The following is a 21,520-nucleotide window of genomic DNA, read 5'->3' as shown; positions in this document are numbered from 1 at the left end:
ACACACACATCTGCACACACCCACGAATGCATAAACACACTTTTATGGTTACAATTAATTACCGTCTATTTGTTTCAAATTATAACACTATATACTTTGTTATTTAACAACAAAAATTGAACACCACATAGTTCCATTATTAGATATTAGACCACTTAGCCGATGTGTCACCCCTAGATTACGAAAAACGTCCTTCAATTAAACAAGACATAACTCCGTTAACATTATTCCTTAACTTGTAAGCCCATCGCACTTAAATTTACTTATGAACACTAAATGCTCATGCTTAGTTATTATATTTGTATTTTCTAGAAATTATATTTTTAGAGCAAGAATGATAAACAAGGATATGTTAAAAAGGAGCTGCTGCAATCTTTTAAATCACCATCTTGATTCTATACAGAACTTAAAATTTTGTTGTGTTTTCAGAAGAAGTTTTTTTTTTTGGTAGGGTTTGAATTTTATATGCCGTTAATGTTACTCATAAACTGATTTATTCATGCATAAGTCAAAAGAGAATCATATTCCTTGATATTATATAAAGCCAATATTGCTTGGTACGAGAGACATTTATTAATCAGCGTTTTGTTCGAATATGGCATTCTGAATGTTTCTGATTTTTGTATTGTTTGGACATTAGGCGTACATGTATTGGTATTTATTTGAACAGTATTTAACAAACTAAAAAGACGGCAAATAAACTTCAGAGTACATGTCATGAATTTTTGTCGTAGGATCATTTATGACTTTGTTTATTAGATTGTTTGGTTCTATGAATAATCAACGGGTTTGTGTGTTATGTTATTTATATTGGTAATTACTAATCATTATTACTTATTATGTTAATGATGTCATTATATTTAAAGTGTGCATTAAGTTTTAAAGTTAAGAAAAAAAAATTACCTAGGCATGTAATAGTTTTGTGCACTCGTAGTTTAAACATTTTTTAATTTATACTTCATTACAAAAGTGCACATTTTAAATTATTTTTTAACGCAAAAATTCTTTAGCCGCACCTTATATGGAGAATTAACGTGTGAAACGAGCGAGCGATTTCTGGCGTGTACACACATACTTATAAATATAGAGCACGTGGTGGCTCAGCCTGCTAGGTCGTGGATTGGCAGGTGGAAGACTATACGGTTCGATTCCCGGCCAATGCCACTTTTACGGGCAAGTACCTCTGTGATTTTTCACATGTGCTTTTTCATCACGCAATGCTGCTCGAGGAGGGTTTAGTCGACCTTCTCGCTGCATTTATAGTTTTACTACAAAATTGAAGTGAACTATCGTTATTTCAAACCCCCCCTCTCTTAAAACAGATGGTACACATCCAACCCCAAATAGTATCTTCGTCTTGCTCTAACAATCAACTACCCTAAACGCTAGAAAGGCTGTATCTCTGCGTCACGATCTATCCCGGTGACTGTGTTGTTCATTCGATGTAACTTAATGGCAAGGTATCCTGAGAAATCTATTTAAAATAGTGATGCATTATCGACATATGACATCAAAAAGACTTGCAAAATCATTTTTTTTCAACTGCCCAATGTAATGTACCAGCCTCAAAACGCAATCTTTACAGTATACCGTAGAGTGCAAAGCAAATATGGGATATCTGTTTGTTCCATAAGATGTTTATACTGGATACTACTCCTAAGTTCTTAACTGAATCCATGAGTGGGACTAACTTATCAGATAATATGTAAGCTGACACTGCTCAGACCAATGTACGATTGTACACACATATCTATTTAATTTAGCCATAGTGTTTCATATTTCCGTAAGAGTGTATCGGATATTTATCTGGAGATGTTCTACAAAGAGGCTGTTTAATAAATCAATTAATATTATTTAATAAATGTTAAGCTTGTTAACAACTGAAGTGTGTTAATTTCAATACCTATTTTTCCATGTTTTTTTAGCAGCAAAAATTTAATGTTAACAGTTACCAACAATTTATTTATTGTTGAATATTAAAACTAAGATAAGAAAACAAGGTAAAGTACAATTTTTGTATTTCAGCCGACACAAAATGTACTTCTTATCAAAAGTTTATGTAATATAATTGTAAAGTTCAAACTTATTACCTGTTCAAAGCCTTTGTTGAATGTGACCGGCATATCCTCTGCTTTTTTAATAAACTGATTTATCTCGTTAAATGAGTTAGCAAGCGATTCCTTTGACATAAGTGAGAACTGTAATTTATTAATTTTTGAACATAGTTAATAATAAAAAAATCAGAAATTTACCAATAAATAATCATGATAGGCTGTATTTTTTGTTACAGTCAGTTTGTAAGTGCCATCTTTGATAAAACTAGGCAAATCCGTAAATGGCATGGATGGCAATGAAACACTCATATAGCTTGTTAATGATCCAATGTACATTGAGATTATAATAAATGAAAATAAAGAGATCACTATGTTTGCAAACTTGAAAACTGGATAGCTTAAATTATTTCCTGTTCATTTAATTTGAAATGCTTTAGCAAATTAATAAAATTTAAGAAAAAGTTGTGGATTTATGTTTCAAAATCTTACCTGCTAGTCCTTGCTGACAGAATATACCCCAAACTTGAAGGAAATCATGCATGAAATCATGATATTCGGGATGTTCTTGTTCAATATGTTTTTTCTTCGCCAAAGTAAAAATTACACTTGAAATAATGATGATTACACACATTGCTAACCAAATTTTGTTGTTGTAAACCTATCAACATAAAGATTTTCTTATTGCGTTTGCAACTCATAAGTTTTCCGAAAGATCATACTATATAAATAATATGTTTGTTAACGTTCAATAAAACAATCGTTAGAAAATTAACAAAAAGCCGTGAATGCAACGGAAGTTTACTTTTCAACTGTCTACCAAATATTCGTGCTATGGTATTATGTCATGCGAAAAAAAAATTGGACGAATTCTACAAACAATTTCCTTATGAATTCCATTTTTATTTGACTCCTTCATATGGTTAAATGTTCAATCAAAGCTTTTTCAACATTCAATCTCTAAAAAATGTTGTTGTAAGACTCGTCAAATTTTACATGTAAAAAACATCCTATTGAAATTTCAGGAAGATCTTACTAAAAAGGCTTTGTGTGATGAACGTTTTTAAAAGGATCTAAGGAAATTTATAAATTTGTTTAAATTTTATTGTTGGTGACTAACTTCCATGTCCCTATAAACGTTTATTCTCTTACTTTACATTTTTCTTACATCGATTCGAAATGTAAAAAACAAAGACCAATGTGCATCTACCTGCAAGTCTTTTTGTCGCTACAATGATATAATTGCACACGATTCACGCCTATACACGCTGGTATGCATACATCGGAAATGAAAAGAAATTTAAATGCTCTTCAGTGCAAGAAAATAAAATATTTTAAAAAATTTTGAAAACTAACCAATATAAAAGTTGAGGTAAAAATGCTAAAACTAATAAATATAATCAAGCCTGCGAATCATTTCGAGTTAATTATGAACGCTAATAAAAAACAAAAGGCCAATTAAGGAGGCTCCCTCGTGCAGAAATGCCAACCCTCGTCGTAGATTTCGAATTTGCTCGCAAACTCAGGTATAGTTGGCATCACTGGTGCAAGGGAACACAGACTAACCTGTGGAAATACAATGACTTGATCAATTTTTAATAAAATATCTTAAAATTTTCCAGGGTAACACTTACTTTGCTATTTTGAAAGAGGAGATTTTTTTCTACGAAACATGTGCGCTCTTATTACGAGAACTGTTAATTTATTCGAATTCTTAAGTTGTTTTCATCGCGTGTGCGAGCTCCATCATAAAACAACTCTCGTCATTTTCATTCGAACACATTTTTCTTACTTCACTACATATACATGACAGACAAACTTTCACATATTTCACTTAAAAAATATAAGCTTGATCTATCCGGAACAGTGACAATAAACGTGTCCATATTTTGTAATAAAAGTGATAGTGTTGTACATTCAAGACCTCCCTAGCCATCATTTTTTTCCTCTCTGATCGAGCCCATCTCGTGTTCACTCGCATTCTTTTTGCCTTCCACGTTTTCTTACCCTTTTTTCTTACAGGCTATTTACAGGCCATGGACGAGTTGGAGTTGAGAACATCAGCCACCAGTGAGATCGAGCAGATCGGGGAGGTGATAGCTGGCGGGGTGAAAAAGATTGTGAAATATATACAGAAGAAAGAAAGTAAGTAATTGATAATGATACTTATAAAGTCTTTATTGGTCGTTATGTTGACATAAGGTGTTTTGTTTTTCGTTGTTTTGAAGCCTAAATTGTATAAAAGTGGTAATAATAGATGTTAGAGGTATGATAAATATGACAGTAGATAGCATTTGTAAAGTGTTTAATACAGCTAGTACTCTGTAATTCTCAAATGTCATGAGTCGGCACGTGTTTTCCCTCGCATGAAGCAGGATTACATTAGAATACGAAGATTTTAATTTAGTTGCTATAGCTATAGCTACCACTGAGGGGGACGCCTCAAAGCGGGGAAAGGGACTTTTGTTTCGGCCATGACTTGCATTCAGTCAGACCGGGCGTATGTATTCCTTTTAGCAGTACTGTATTTATGCACGACGTTCTCACAAAGTTCAACCATCGTGAGTTATTACAACAACTACTTATTGTTTTTTTTTTTTTTTTTCGTTTTTCAAGTTTTTTAAATTTTTTTTCCCACAATAATTTTTATTTCACTTTGAATTTTTTCTCTTACAATTCTAAAAAAAAAAAAACAAAAAAAGAAAGAAAAATAAAATAAACATGCAGAATATAGTTAAAGAAAAAATTAATGGTTTGTAAAGGCGCTCATTTTGAATTCGACAAACAAATTATGTTACATTATCACATAATTACATAAATAAAGTAATTAATTAAATCAATTATAAATGAATTATGTAAGATCATGATATAAATACATTTCGAGTTTCATATCATTTTATTGGTTTTTAAGGGCACTTATTTTGAATTTGATAAACAAATAATGGCACAATGTCATTGAGTAATTGTATAAAAATAAAACAAAAATTGTATTAATGGGCTATAAAACAGCAAAAAAAAATTTTTTTTTAAATTGATGAAATTAAATATAAAATTGAAATAAAATAAAATGACAAAAGACATGAATGAATACAACGGAATGAAAAAAAAATGAAACAAAATAGGGAATGAAAAAAAAAAGATTAAATATGAAAATAAAAAAAGAAATTGAATAAAGAAAATACAAAAAAATGAAAAAAATGTAATAAAATGAAATACGAAAAAAAAAAAAGTAAGAAATAAAAAAAAGAATACTACAAGAAATAATGAAAAAAATAAAACAAGAAATTGAAAAAAAAGGAAAAAAAAAAAAATTAAAAAATTATTAACGAAATTAAAACAACAAACCAGTGGGTATTAATGGGTCATGGGACCCACGGTAAGAACGAAGTTCTTTAAACATGAGATGGGTATTGACACAATTTCTCAGGTAACAAGGGGGTCACCAGCCCCCAGAAACAACGAAGCTCTGTAAACGTTAGTACTGCATTCATGTTGTTTACTAAAAGAAATACTTGAAAAACGAAAAAAAAAAAAAAAAACAATGAGTAGTTTAGTACTTACGATGGTTGAACTTTGTGAGAATGTCGTGCATAAATACAGTACTCACGAAGTTTAACCATCGTGAGTACTAAACTACTTGTTGTTTTTTATTTTTTTTTTCGTTTTTCAAGTTTTTCTTTTAGTAAACAACATGAATGCAGTACTAACGTTTACAGAGCTTCGTTGTTCCTGGGGGCTGGCGACCCCCTTGTTACCTGAGAAATTGTGTCTATACCCATCTCATGTTTAAAGAACTTCGTTCTTACCGTGGGTCCCATGACCCATTGATACCCTCTCGTTTGTTGTTTTAATTTCGTTTATAATTTTTTCATTTGTTTTTTTTTCCTTTTTTTTTAATTTTTTGTTTTATTTTTTTAATTATTTCTTGTTGTATTTTTTTTTTTTCATTTCTTGTTTTTTTTTTTCGTATTTCATTTTATTACATTTTTTTCATTTTTTTGTATTTTCTTTATTCAATTTCTTTTTTTATTTTTATATTTAATCTTTTTTTTTTTATTCTCTATTTTGTTTCATTTTTTTTTCATTCCGTTGTATTTATTCATGTCTTTTGTCATTTTATTTTATTTCATTTTTATATTTCATTTAATCAATTTAAAAAAAAATTTTTTTTTGCTATTTTATAGCCCATTAATACAATTTTTGTTTTATTTTAATACAATTACTCAATGACATTGTGCCATTATTTGTTTATCAAATTCAAAATAAGTGCCCTTAAAAACCAATAAAATGATATGAAACTCGAAATGTATTTATGCCATGATCTTACATAATTCATTTATAATTGATTTAATTAAATACTTTATTTATGTAATTATGTGATAATGTAACATTATTTGTTTCTCGAATTCAAAATAAGCGCCTTTACAAACCATTAATACTTTCTTTAACTATATTCTGCATGTTTAGTTTAATTTTTTTTTTTTTTTTTTTTTTTTTTTTTTCAGAATTGTAAGAGAAAAAATTCAAAGTAAAATAAAAATTAATGTGGGAAAAAAAATTAAAATTTGTTTAAAAATTAATTACTCGGGAGTGTGAGGAGGAATGGTGGGTAAAAGTGTGTAGAAAAGTATAGCACGGTTGGCAGATATACATATATAGTGGGGAGAGGGGAAGTGTGTAGAGAACAGCAGGTGAGGGGGACGGGGTAAGGGGGGAAACTTGAGAGGAAGGGACTTCCGTTTCAAAAACAAAAAATATGTCAGTTTTAAAATTCCAGCCCCCCGAGTACGTGACATAAAGAACTTCGTTCTAAAAAAATTTAAAGAAGTGATCGTGACAAGTAGTGAAAACGTAACCCTGTTTTCGTCTAACTATAAAGTATCACATTAAAGAGACATTATTATTTTGTGCTTGTTATACATACGATTGTGCTTGATCGCGTTGGAATTGTGCTGCTATTGTGTATGACTTAAGACATGTTGCACTCGCATGCTTAAGTCATCTGCTGTATCTCGTTCCATGGGTAGTGCGCATGTATTGAGTTCGTGTGTGCGTGCTTGCTCATGTTTTTTAGTAACAAAGCTTGTGTTCGACTGGTCTCTGGGAAATAATATATATAACTTGATCTGAGGTATTACAGGAGATACGAGTGATGATAATGATACAGGAGATCAGTTTAATTCAATGGAAAAACGTGGAGGTATAATTCACACTATCCCTAAACACAAGCAGCACATTCCAGTTAAAGGTTCTTTAGATGGATTAAGGATAGAAGATTTGAATGCAATAAGTCATGTGCAAACGAAAATTCAATATAGACGTAAACAAAGGGAACCTTAAGCAAGATAGCCAATTAAAGATTGAAGAGATGCAGAAATACATTTTATTGATACCTCATCTAAAGACAAAAACAAGGATTTGAGAGACAAAGAAATAAATTTGATTGATATCTCATCCAAACACAAGAATAAACATTAAAGAGATAGAAAGATAAATTTGATCGATACCTTATCAAAATAGAAAATTAAAAATTTTTTAAATGATATGATAGATTTGATTCTTATCTTATCAAGATAGCAAATCAATGATTTGAAAAATGGAAACATAGTATTACGTCGGCGCAACGTATTATTTGAGCCTAAGCTTTCGCTCAATAGCTCGGGATTCACACTGGGCGCGTAGGTGGGACGCGGGGTTCAAAGGGTAATTCAGCTTAAAGACGCGTTACTCAAAAAGGGGTACAATTGCTTTCACGCGACTAAGACTGACTGCTGTGCAATATTCCGATGCACTTGCTCGCGGCTTTCTTTTGTCAAGAGCAGTGTATACCTCGTTCACGATCTGAAAACAGTTAACACCGTCACGAGTAAGAATATCGTATGTAATTTGACCTTGACACACTAATATCACGGTAGGCATTTGCCTTAACTCGATCGTTCGTTGTTATTCTAATAGTATTATTACCACGGAGGGTGACGGATTGTCCGTGGCTAATTTGCTATTACCGGTGACCGAAGGTTGACAATACTGTGGCGAGTAATGGCGTTCGCGAAAAACACTTTATACTGGAGATTAATTTGCTATTACCGGTGACCGAAGAGTGCCAATACTGTGGCGAGTAGTGGCGTTCGCGGAAACACTTTATACTTCCCGGTGATCCACGGGTACGAATACGGCGTTCGCGCAAACAAAACACTTTATACTTCCCGGTGATCCGCGGGTATCAATACTATGGCATTCGCGCAAACAAAACACTTTATACTTCCCGGTGATCCACGGGTGCCAATACTATAGCGAGTAATGGCGTTCGCGCAACAAAAACACTTTACACTTCCCGGTGATCCACGGGTACGAATACGGCGTTCGCGCAAACAAAAACCTTTATACTTCCCGGTGATCCACGGGTACCAGTACTATGACGAGTAATGGTATTCGCGCAAAAGGAAACACTTGATCAAAAGAAAGAATATGATATTTGGTTCCTTACTTTTACTTAAACGTGAAAGTTGCTACAGACGTTGAACCAGCGTGGATGTAAGTCGCTTTCGAAGAAGATCAAGTGGCAGTAGAGACGGACTCTGGCAACCAGTTGATCGTTCGAGGGTGGTAGCGAAATTCGACTGTGTCCTCGCTTCGCAGAAGACTGGGTTGTAGCACAGTCGGGCTCTCACTACTCAGTCTACTTCGAAGGGTATCGTCGAATTTCGCGTGCCGAACTGAATTGCTTTACCTGGCTTCGCAGTAGACTGGGTTGTAGCAGAGGCGGACTCTTACTACTCAGTCCACTTTGAAGGGCTATCTTCGAGCCGAGTCGAGTCGAGTCAAACTCTGAACTACGAACTGCAAACTGATTTTCCTCTGGGCCTACGGGCCTTTTTATTGCGAGAAGTGGACCTCGGTCACGCGCTGGCTCAAAAACGCAGGAAAACTTGCCGGGGGAAAATTTTGAAGAAAAGACAATAGCCGAAAATCTAATTGGCTAGAACTGCTCTAATTTAGCCACTCAGAAATTGGCACATCCCACATCCAGCTTGTTCTCCTCTGTGCGTCAAGAGAAGGGAAGGTGATTCACTTACTCATGCCCTTCCTTTCTCTTTTACATCAAAAGTTGACAGAATTTCAATATATTTTAATCTTAACATTACGACCAGGTATTGTTAATATTTACTAATGCTACACATTGGTTGTTCGTTCAGCTAAGTTCATTGCAAAAAGAGCGGTGAAAATCGCTTAACAATTCGGTTGATGCTAGGGTGAACAAACGATTGGTGAGTTGTTAGTTAATACTACTACTTAAGCGCCAAAACGGTGGTTGCGGCCGTACTAACTTATAATTAGCGGTGGTATTTATAATAATAGTAATAACAATAATTATAATAATAATAATAATAATAATAATAATAATAATAATTATAATAATAATAATAATAATAATAATAACAATAATAATAATAACAATAATAATAATCATAATAATGATAATAAGAATAGCAGTTGTTAGAATACTAGTGCTTTGCTTGTTGTGAGTTAACATAATTTGTTTTACCGGTAGTTTGAATGTTTATAATGTTACGAAAATAATGCGGAATTTTGGTATAATTTTGGTAAACATGTTTTTCTGCTGCTAGTAGTTGGAGAGGGAGTCGTCTCGTGGTACCCTGGGGAATCAGGACTCTGTTACCCCTATTGGAGGCAGGCATACGGACTCTCTCTCCGAGTCAAGAAAAAGGGAAGGGTTATTTTCCGTTTTTCCTTTACATTCGGGAAAAGGTGTTAGCAATCAACTAAATTACAAATTAGACTATTGCAGTATGTTTATGAAATTATTAATTCGATGAAAAAAATGGTTACTCTGTAAATTATGAGTTTGCTAACTTGAATGGTAAAAATCGGATAGTTCTTTGAAGGTTACTAAAGTTGTGTACCAAATTTGTTATAGTTAATATGTTATGTAGTTGTTTGCTAGTGGTGTAGTACGTACTGGTTGTTTGTGATGATTTTGGCTTGTAATAATATTATCGCTTATTTCTATGCATTAATTCTAAGCTATCCTAATGTTCAACCTTATGTTTATCTAACGTTATATCTGAATTTAATATTTCAGTTTAACTGTTCCCAGTTAAACTTTTGTATCTATGGTTGTAGAAAATTATTTTATTTTGCATTTCCGGTCAGCATGGGCCAGCGTGCATGTAAGTGAGTCATGCATGGTCGTAGTACCTTAGCTACGAGCATTCTTGTAGGTGATTCACCTCTTTGCAGATGCACATTTGCCCCTGAGTTTTGTATTTTAAAATCGGCACGGAAAGATTTGAAGCAAGAGGAAAAAAAATTAATGTGGATACACCGATGTTATAATAGTTTTGACGATACCTCAACTAAAAATAGCAAAGATTTGAAAATAGAAAGATAGGCTTGATTGATACAAAATTATTGTAACAAGAGCGCAAATTAAAAATATAAAAATAGAAAGATGGATTTGATTGATACAAGATTATTTTAACAAGATTGCACATTAATTATTTGAAAAAGAAAATAAAATATAGATAGCATATTAAAAGATCTTAGAGATGGAAAAGATAGTTTAAATAAACAAGTAGATAATTTGTATAAAAAATGGAGGGCAAAAATAATGATCTTAAAATGTTACTGACTAAAGGAGCCTACAAAAAAGATATTTAGGAGATTTAAAAGTTGATTGAAGATAAAGAACAGACTTTAAATTTAATACTAGGTAGATTATCTCTAGATTATTAAAACAGAGTGTACTTTACTACTAATCCCACAGTAATAGTACAAAAATTAATGATATGAAAAGAAGTGAAATACAGATGAAGGTGTATCAAATACACAACAAAATTCACACTGTCAGATTTGATCCCACAAAGCAAAGTGATACTAAATTTTGCGAATTCTTCGATCGACTAAAATGGATTTTAAATGGACTTTGATGGATTTTGAATTTGTTAGTAAAACTTAGAGTTTTCTTGAAGATGAGAAAAGAGATGGCTTTTACCACAAGATTGTCAATAAAGTACCAGATGTAAAAATTGCAGACTCTAATAGACTATTTAAAATCGAGAATAGCTTGTCCTATAAATATTTACGTCAAGGATAAAGAAGGTAAAAGTAATATACAATTACTTAGATCTAATGCATGGAGTAGTATGTTTATTGTTGGACCCGAAACTTTGCTCTTTACGTGCACGGAGGAAGCTACAAATTTATAAAAGAAAATTAATTAAATTCACGAATAAAAATTCCTCCGTGGGCTTGAGAGCGGAGGGAGAAAGGTGGGTTTCGGGTAGTAATAACAAAAACAAAATGGTCCTAGATAGAGTAATATGCGCCAATATGCTTGCTGGAAACTTGCTGTCGCTTCGTCAGCTTGTTGATAGAGGTCTGTGTATCTACTTAGACAACCCTAAGATAAATGTATTTGACACACGCTCTAACGAGACGTTAATTTCCGATACCTATAGAGTCTTCATTAGATAGAGGAACTAGTGCAAGATAGTCAGAGTACAAGCAACAACAAGAAGTGTAAAGAAGTTATAGACTGCTTAATGATAGAAAGTACTCCTGCGGCTATAGCCGAGAAGGCTCAGTAAGTCAGTACTGATTATAGTAAGAGCTGATCTATAATCCCAGACAATGGATCTGAAAACGATTGCTTAGATACCTCTCAACAAAATGAGTTTGAGAAAACCATTAAAGATAGAAAAATTAATGATAGTAAGAAACTAATGATTGATGTAATTTCAGAGGCTTGAAGTCCCTTTACATAAAAGTATAAAATATTCAAAAGAAATAGCAGAGCCATGCCCTGACACGCAAAATTCGGGTATTCATCGGAGGAATATCTTAAGCCATTGTAAAGAAAGTTTTTGGACAATACAGATTTGAATAAGTCTGTAACTTTGTTGCGTTATGCAAGGTGTGTCACATTGCTAAAATTAAAAAATTACCTTTTAACACTAGAAGAGAGAAGGAGCATCAAAACCACTTGAAATAGTTCACGCCGACGCAATGGGACCGATTAGTCCGGTAACTGATCCTAAAAGATACAAATTTATGATAGTATGTACGGACGACTACTCAATACTGACGATAGCATACCCTGTGAAAGTGAAAAGTGAAGCAAGAAGTTATATGGACAAATTTGCGACCAGCGCTCGAAATCTACTGGGCTTTGATGCAAAGATGTGATATTAAAGAACTGACCAAGGCATAGAGTTTGCAGGAGATCGAATAGTGAAAATTCTCCAGAGATTGGGAGCTGAGTCTCAACTGGCTTGTTCAGACACTTTTTAACACAATGGCGTTTCAGAACAAATCAATCGCACATTGCAGGAAAAAGTGTGAACCTACATATATGACCTTGGGTTTGGGGAGAGCATGTTGGATCTAACCTTAGGTGCTGCAGTATATACATATAATCGCATACCACACCTGTCCAACAAAATAACAGCTCCCTTAGGAAATTTTACCCCCAATCTAAAGAAATAAATTAAATAAGATTTGGTTGTGTGATTTTTATTAAGATACAAAGTAACACTGGAACAAAATTCAGCCTACAAGGTATACGAGTAGTACTGGTTGGCTATACTACTACCAGCTACATTTTCCTAAGACCAGAGGATGGAAAATTTTATGAGATTCCGGGTCTAAGATTTCTCGAAAGACTTGTATTTAGAAATATCTGGGGAAATGACAAAATAGCAAACTGAAATAATCATAAGATGGATATTTAACAAGATGAATAGTTTATGAAGTTTGGTAAAGATAATCCTGAAGTATAATTAGAAACGGAGGGAGAACAAGGAGTCAAGAGAAAATGAGGATGACCGAGGAAAAATAAAGAGCTTATTCAAGAAAAGTTTAGAACAATTGACGAAAAATTAGAATCGATGCATAAAATCAAGTATGAAAAATTGTAGATAGACCAACCATAAATGTTGAAGAAAGCAAGCCGAACATCATAGATTTTAGACGAGTCCTGAAGAAGAAGATAGACGAAGATAGAAACCACGAAGTTTAAAATGATGTTAGTAATTCGTGGATTTAAAGACAGAAATAAGTACGACTTGAAAAAGACTTATGCTCCTGTATTTGGGTTGGCTCTTGTGAGATTGGTAATATCAACTTTTAATCAATTTAATCTAGAAACTTGTCAACTGGATGTCAAGACAGCATTCATGAATAGTTCAATCAAGGAAGAAATATATATTGAAATTTCCGAAGGTCTATTTGACGAAGATAAACTTAAGAAAAATAAGGTACGCAATTTAGAAAAAGCCCTTTATAGACTCAAGATCAGATTGACAAAATGGAACGAGTATTTTCGTGTGGCTGCACTGAAACTAGTATTACAAACGCACACTAGTGAACCATGCCGTTACGCATGGAGAGAAAAAGTTAACCTTTTAATCACGATTCCATATGTAGATGATATCATTATAGCAACTAATTGTGTAAGTAAACCAAAAAAAATTAAGATTGGTCTGACGATGCAGTCTGACTTTGAGATGTCAGATCTTGGCGAGGTTGGCACTTTCCTAGTTATCACAGTAGAAAGAGATAAAAATGTGGAATAGCTGAGTACTGTGTATACTTCAGCACGTTGGCTTGAGCTGCCAAGCAGATTCTGCTTGGCTCTCAGGCTAACCTAGCCTAACAGTAGCTGCTTAGGTCAATTAAGCTAAAGTAGCCGTGCATCGAAGCTATACTAACCGCTTTTTATTTTTAGTTTAGAATTATAGTAAGGTTAAATGTGCCTTTTTGCACTTACAAAGGAAAATTTTAAGCTGCAAAAGACTAATTGAGTTGGGAAAAAATAGCTAAGGTATTGTCATCTCCTCAAAAATATGTTATTAAAAGACTTTTATCGTGTTACAATCGTTGAACGATTAAAAAAAATAAAAATAAAATGACATCCATTAGGCCTGTGTTATTTTTCCCACAAGTGAATATATATACCGCGAGAGTCACGTGACCTTTTGGTATCCCAATAGAAATCTCTACATAAAATTAACCGGGGATCTGCCTTCTGGTTTTTGGAACTATCTATACTTAGAGTACGAAAGCCGTTACACTAAACTTTTAGGACACTACCAAAAGTAACTTCAGTGTCAATTTATTTCCTGCGAGTTATGACAATGGGATTGGCAACCTGGTGGTCGTGGCATCTGTTGGAACATGGACATCTTTCGAAAGCAGCGAGAGAAGACTTTTTGGCAGACTCAAAACTCAATTATTGCTCCAAAGTGTAACTAATTTATTTGCTGTAAAGACTAATTAACTGTTGTGACAGAGTGTGTAATAAGTAGGTTAATTAAAAGTGTATCTTTAGCATTGCTGTAACATTGTTGACAAAGTAACTGACTCACCAATTTTTATTCCTCTTAAGTTTTAAAATGTTTACACTGGTATATATACTTAATAGGGACTGTGTAGTTAATTTTTAAAATTACAAATTACATGTATTAGTTAGCAATTAGTTAGCAAGAGTGTATTTAACAATCGAAGAAATAAGTAAGATTGGAAATTGCATATCAGCTCGCAGGAATTTTATTAAAGGGGAATCCTCTTTACATTTTGGCCATATAACATGTCACAAGTTATCAGATGGAAAGATTTTTTTGTAAATTGTGAGATTTTGTTTAAAAACAGTTGATATTAAAGATGAACCTCTCAAAATTTTTGGAGCAATACATAAGTGTCGTCAAATTTTACATATGACATATACTTGCAAGGTGGATTAAGTGAAAAATGCAAGCATATTCAGGCAGCTTTGTTATTTTGCAACAAGTTTGTAATATAATATAATTTAATACGTTTTTTTAAAGATACACTACACAGTCTCTTGAGTGAGTATACCAGCGCAAACTTTTTAAAATTCAAGAGGAATAAAAATTGGTGAGTCAGTTACTTTGTCAACAACGTAATAGCAATGTTCAAAATACACTTTTAGTTAACCTTTTTATTACGTACACTGTCACAACAATTAAATAATTTTGATAAAGAATAAATCAACTACACTTTGGAGCGATGATTGAGATTTAAGCCTGCCAAAAAGCCTTGTCTCGCTGCTTCCAAACTCAGCAACAGATGTCACGACCGCTAGGTTGCCAATCCCAACTCAGCTATAGTCAGATCAAATTAGCTTCTTGGTCCAAAAGCTTCTTATTGGAGCGAAAAACTTTTTTTATCAGAAAGTAATAGCTTGTAGTATCATGATATTATGAGATAAGGTGTTGAACAAAAGTTATAAATGGTAACAACTGATTTCTTTGTGTCTGGAGTTAAAACTAAAGCTCCTACCAAAAATGGTGAATGTAAGAAATTCATGTGCTCATAATTAAATCCACTAAGTAAAACTTTTGACAGAAATAGTGAGCTTAGTTGGTATGGAGTTGCATATTCGTGTGTGAAGAGAACGCACACACTTGCACGGAGTGTAATTTAAAAGTGTACTCTATATGAGATAAAAATCCTATTAAAAAATTTTGTATTAAGCATTAGTATCATTAAAAGTTGATTACAATTTCAAAATAAGTATTTTTCAATAGAAACTCAATTTTTAAATTTTTCAAATGTCAGGAAAAAGCCAGTATTATGTTTTAATAGTCATACTTGTCAATTTTTTAAGTGTGTTGTGTTACTTTTTATTACAAAATTCCTATAAACTTACTCTTCTGACTGACAGTAAAATATACTTGTCTTTCTTTCAATCTACCGAATTTCATTAGCCTTAGTACTCACTTCTCAAATAAATGGTATTTCTCTATTTCCTAGCTGAGCAGAAGGTGATAGATTTTTTTCAAGTTTAACAAAAAGGGAGTTTTTGTAAGAGACCGCGAATGTCTAAGAATTTTCCTAAGTCTGTTTGTGATAGTTTTTTACCTACAGCGTCTATCGAATATTGATTTCATACCTTTAAGTAAGCATTCCACAGTGAGCGTTTACTCTTTGGCGTCTTTATATACAGCCTTGATTCAGAATCAACTACTGGAATAGAATAGTCAAACGCATCTAATATATTACTACGCATAAACATTTCTTCAGCAACAATATCGATTTCATTATTATGTAATCCTCCCAAGAGTCCTCGCCACTTATGATCTGTCTCAGTCCACACTTTATAGGGAACAACTGGTTTGTAATCTATAACCATATTCATAACTAATGCTATCTCTTCAATTATTTTTTTAAATAACATATATTTATGATTTTCCTTCCCGTCAAGGTACAGCTGGTCCAGCTTATTAGAACAAAAAAATAAAAATGTGTATTAAATACGGAAAAAAGTAACTAATAATAAAAACATTTCTTACTTGAAATACACCAACTCTAATTAAGGTACCAGTCAGATTTTTTTGATTATTAACTGAATTAGAATGTTTTTCAGCACTTAGACCTGCTTGATGACTCCATTTCGTAAATTCTAGTAACAGCAAATTGTTCTTCAATAGCGTGGGAGTCCATTCTATTATTATTTCATCTTCTCCACATTTTACTGAAATTAGTGAGTCGATGTCTAATCCTATTTGTTTTTCTTTTGAATTACGACAGAAATTAAGCATCTGTTGTTTCATAGATGAATGGAATACTACCAGCCATATGTAGTGAGTTGAATTTGCCGTAATCATAAAATTCAGAAAACTGTTATAGTCATTATCGTTTCTTAACATTACTACATACAGCACTTTTGAAGTTTTTTTGACTTTAGAAAATTTTTCAGACAACTTGGACTCCCTTACGGCCATCGAGTAAAGCTGTACTTGTGAAAGTTGTTTTATCAGGCCCATCACGACGCCCGTGTCTAGTTTTTAAAAATGTATATAGAAATTTTCATGGTTAAAACTAATGAATACAAATTTATTTCTTATAACACTTACTTTCATTTTCATTGTGAAGAATTATGACCCTGGTTATTTTATGAGACTTTTGCAAATCTGTTATAAAGTTAATACTATATTGGCTAATAAATAGTTTATTACTAAAAACTGTAGTCAAAACTGAAAATGTTATAACAAAGTTGACTAATAACATATTGAACCACAAATACAAAGAAGATAACTGCAACTGAATGTTACTGATTTATATGTTTGTATAGTACATTACTTCACTATCTATAGACACAAAGAGTAGTGCTTACGTAAGCAAAAGCCAAACCAGCATTGCTTTTTATTTAAGTAGAAGTAACGCACTTATTTATTGACTTTGATAAAAATCTAGATTGTCAAACGTCTACACAATCATCCTAACAAGAAACTTATCATGTTGCTGACAGACCAATCGATATAATATTAAATCCAATGAGATGACAGATTTATTCAGTTCGATAAACGCTGCAACTTCGGATTAAACAAAAACCCAGTAAAAAAGTAAAACCCTCATAATATTTCATTGTAAATATCAATATTTAAACGACTACAGTCGTAGAATTGTAATCAATGTTATATTTTATACCAAAAACTTTTGATAAATACAAGTAAAGATGTAATTTCCATCGTCAATTGTGATCAGTCTAATTTTTTAAGGTTACAAAGACGTATATGCAATATCAAAAAATATTTTCTTACTATAGATATTAAAATCAAATGAATGTTTTACTTTTTTAATTTATAGCGCCAAATGGAAGCTAAAGCATATTTTTTTATTGAAATATACATTATTTTATTGTAAACTCATGTTATCTACTACGATTGTACAGATAATTTTTAAGATTTTTCTGTTATATGAACATAAAATAAAAAATGTTAGTCGTTTTATTACTGGTAAACTGGTATGATATTAATATAGTATGTTCTTTATCAACGCACGAACTTCATCATGCAAGGTAACAGTCCCTCATATTTGTATCAAGATAATAATGGTCATACTTCTTTACAACTATTAGGTACAAAATCACGTAAACAACGAACATGCAATATTCTTCAACAACATCATACACTGAAATCTTCCATAAATAATGATAATGCATGTAATATACAAAGTATTGGCTGAAAGTGTATTTGGACCACTTATCTACATAATTTTTTTTTAATTTCATCTCCTATTACAGTTCATCCCTATTAAACTTTTTAGTGCCGTTTTCTTACGACACATTGTAATTAAAAAACTTTCAATCGTTATGTAAGAGCATACATAGACTAATTTGCTTGTCAACAAAATCTGACCCATAAACATCTTACCTGACAAACAAGATCTCATCTGGTACAATAAATATTTACTACAACGTTTTTTAGATCTGTTTTCTTCACATTTTTTACTTATAGAATATTCTAAAAAGTAAAATTCTACATTCTATATATACACAATAATGCTAAAAAGTGCAGTTCGTTTCTTATTATGCTGTAAAATAGTTGTTGGTCCCAAAAGCCTATTAATTGGCACTTTGTCACACTGGAGCTCATAATAAATAAAATAAGATATTCGTTAAACCTCTAAGGGTTTAAAACTACTAAGGAATAATTAATTAAAAAAATTTGTTTGCAATTATAGTATATTACGTACATATGCCAAAAAGTGGGGCTATTACTGTCCACGCTGTATCATCGGTAATGCGTGGTCAATAGTAGCCCCACTTTTCGACTGTTGTACGTAAGTATACTATTTTTTCTTACACTTCCATCGAAAGTTTGACACAAAAATTCGTATGATATATATTCCTCGTTGTACTCATATTAATGATTCTAGTAATACCAACTCTACTGAATATATGTTTGTCTGCATGTGCGTCTGCATGTCTGTTTTTAACCTCGTTATACTTTTTTAACCTCTACCTCTGCACTGTATGCAACGGTCACGCTCCTGTGACAGTCGATCATTTTATTTAGAAGTCAACTCGTTTTACTTTTGAAGTTATACTTTGATTGGCACATTATGCGCAAGGGTAAGTCAACAGTGGATTTTGCTTGATTCTCCCCCTTCACCTCGACTTCCGTGACGTACTTCCGATTTTCTCCACACCACATGACGCCACATTACATCACCACGCCACAAATTTAGAGTTTTAAAAATTTCATTTCTTTGTTTTTAACCAATTCTTGAAAAAAAAAAAAAAAAAAAGTTTCCAAAGAGATTTAGAACCCCAGACTCTCTGCATACAGGTGAAGGCCCTTACCCACTCTGCAATAAGCAAGCCTGGCAGAGAATATTCAATTATTTCATTTAATCTTACAAATTGTCTCTTATTTTTAATGTAAATTTTTATTTACTGTGTATTTATTTATTTAATTTTGTTTTATATTAAATGTTTGTTTTATAAAAAAAAAAGTTTGTACAGTTTTTCATATTGTTTCAAAATTTTCAAAAACTAAAACATATTGTTTTGTGCTGCACCATTACAATAATGCATGTAATACGACCCTGTTAAAGAAAGCTATGCAACAGGATCATTTTGCTTAATTTTCTGTATAAAATTATATTTTAGGCATTAAATATTGACTAGGAATAAGTGTGAAATCGTATTCGATAAATGTGATTATGTTACAGATGTTATCATCAGCGTAGACAGTAGGAAATTGTTCTGAAATCACCGAAACATTCAATAAAAGCGCACAGATTTTCACTGGCCAGCCTATATATTATTTTCATTGTATTGTGCCGTAATAAATTGTTTATAATCGTTAACTTATTAAATATTACTTAAAATCATACTGGCAGCGATCAGCGTAGGTATACTCCTTCTCGCGATCATTTCACCACCTTCGTACACAATATTGTTTCATAGAAGAAGAGAATTTTTTTACTCAAAATTATATTAGCAGTTATGTGACTCTAATGCTTCTCGGTAAATTAGATAAATTAGAAATTCATACGACCAACAGTAAACACGCGAGTGTTGATGCATCTAAATCATTGAGTGTTTTCCAAAATCGCCACCAGCAAGTAATTAAAGGTTGCGCTCTACGTTATCGTCGGGTCAGTAAGTCAACTACCTTGAATTAAACTGACGCTCTGTTCCGTAATCTGGCCATTTAAAACAGCAGACGACGTGAAAGTCGAGAAAAAAGTGAAGATTTCATATGTATATATATATATATATATATATATATATATATATATATATATATATATATATATATATATATATATATCACAACTTAACAAATATATATATATATATATATAGCCAAGGAGGTTCAACGTTTGAAGGGCCTAAAAAGGAGTGGTGAGATTAACTCCTTCTTGACTAAAGTAAATGACTGACTTGATTGAAAAGTGACCGGCCTTATACAATATGTTAGTAGGCAAATCGTTGTTGGAATTTGCTTTATAACATTTTTTGGAAATAGTTGTGAAAAAAAATTTGTTGTCTGGATAATTAGATAGCCCTAAAAAGAACTGATAATATAGATGGTGATTTAGTAAGCGTAAGAATTTATAATGGCTTTGTAAAGCCATCATGAAAGGGGCCAGTGGTGATACTTTTAGTGAGAGGCTAATGATATTTACTATGAATGTGACTGCCTAAACTCTTCAAGGTTGTCCTCCTTAGCTTGTTGTTTTTGCAAGAAGTGTTATTATGTCAAGGACGTTACTATTAACAAAGAGCTTAATTTCATCGCACTTGGTCTTCGCGATTCAGGTTGTAAATCAGTGTAGTTCACCAACCCATTGCAACATGTCAGAGAATCCAGAGTTGTCGATAATCGGGATACCCAGCTGCACGTACGACTTAAGTTTCTGTTTTTGACACAAGATAGTTGCCCCAGTAGTCGCTAGTTATTTGAAAAGCACGATTATACAGGATTTTCAAAGACATTTGAGACTAGGAAAGACTTTAATAATCAAGAACAATCATTTAATAACAATTATTTTAGGGAGAAAACCGATATCTCATAACATGTATCCAATCAGGTCTTTTTTAGCGTCGACGCTAAGGAGATAGCGATCATTGTAACACAAGTGAGATGATTCTTCTCTACGTTCTGAATCTTAAATGGTATTGATTACTTAAATTTTGTTAAATTTTGAGCAAGATAAAAAAGGTTAGGCAGGACGAAAAGTGACTCTTCGTTACATCACGTATAATTAGTATGAATCAACTATCGACTACTATGTATGATTTTTGACTTATGGAGCAGTTATTAATAATACTCACAAACGACTGAAAATTTTCTATAAAAACTTGGCTGATCAACCTATTTTATTTTTGTTTTATCACGTACTTACTTATTCAAATACTAAGTCAAAAAAATACAAATAAACTTTTCATAAATTTAGAATTTTTTACAATGTATCATCTTTTACGCTAGTTACTACTGTGTCAACTATCTTACAGCCAGTAAACAACTATGGTATTTAATAATGTATTCAGGATTATTATGATCAGACTCACTAACTTTAATTGCAGGTGACTTTAATTTCACTTTGTACCGCCTAGTGGATCCTACTGGACTAAAGCGCAAAGTTACCGGTTTGGATTACAAAATTTTAAGCTTATTTATTCACGGTAT

This window comes from Copidosoma floridanum, unplaced genomic scaffold (assembly GCF_036245765.1).
Source record: "Copidosoma floridanum isolate Cflo_tuat_1 unplaced genomic scaffold, Cflo_Japanese_pri ptg000020l, whole genome shotgun sequence".
In the NCBI taxonomy this organism is placed as follows: Eukaryota; Metazoa; Arthropoda; class Insecta; order Hymenoptera; family Encyrtidae; genus Copidosoma; species Copidosoma floridanum.
Note: the sequence above shows the minus strand (reverse complement) of the source record.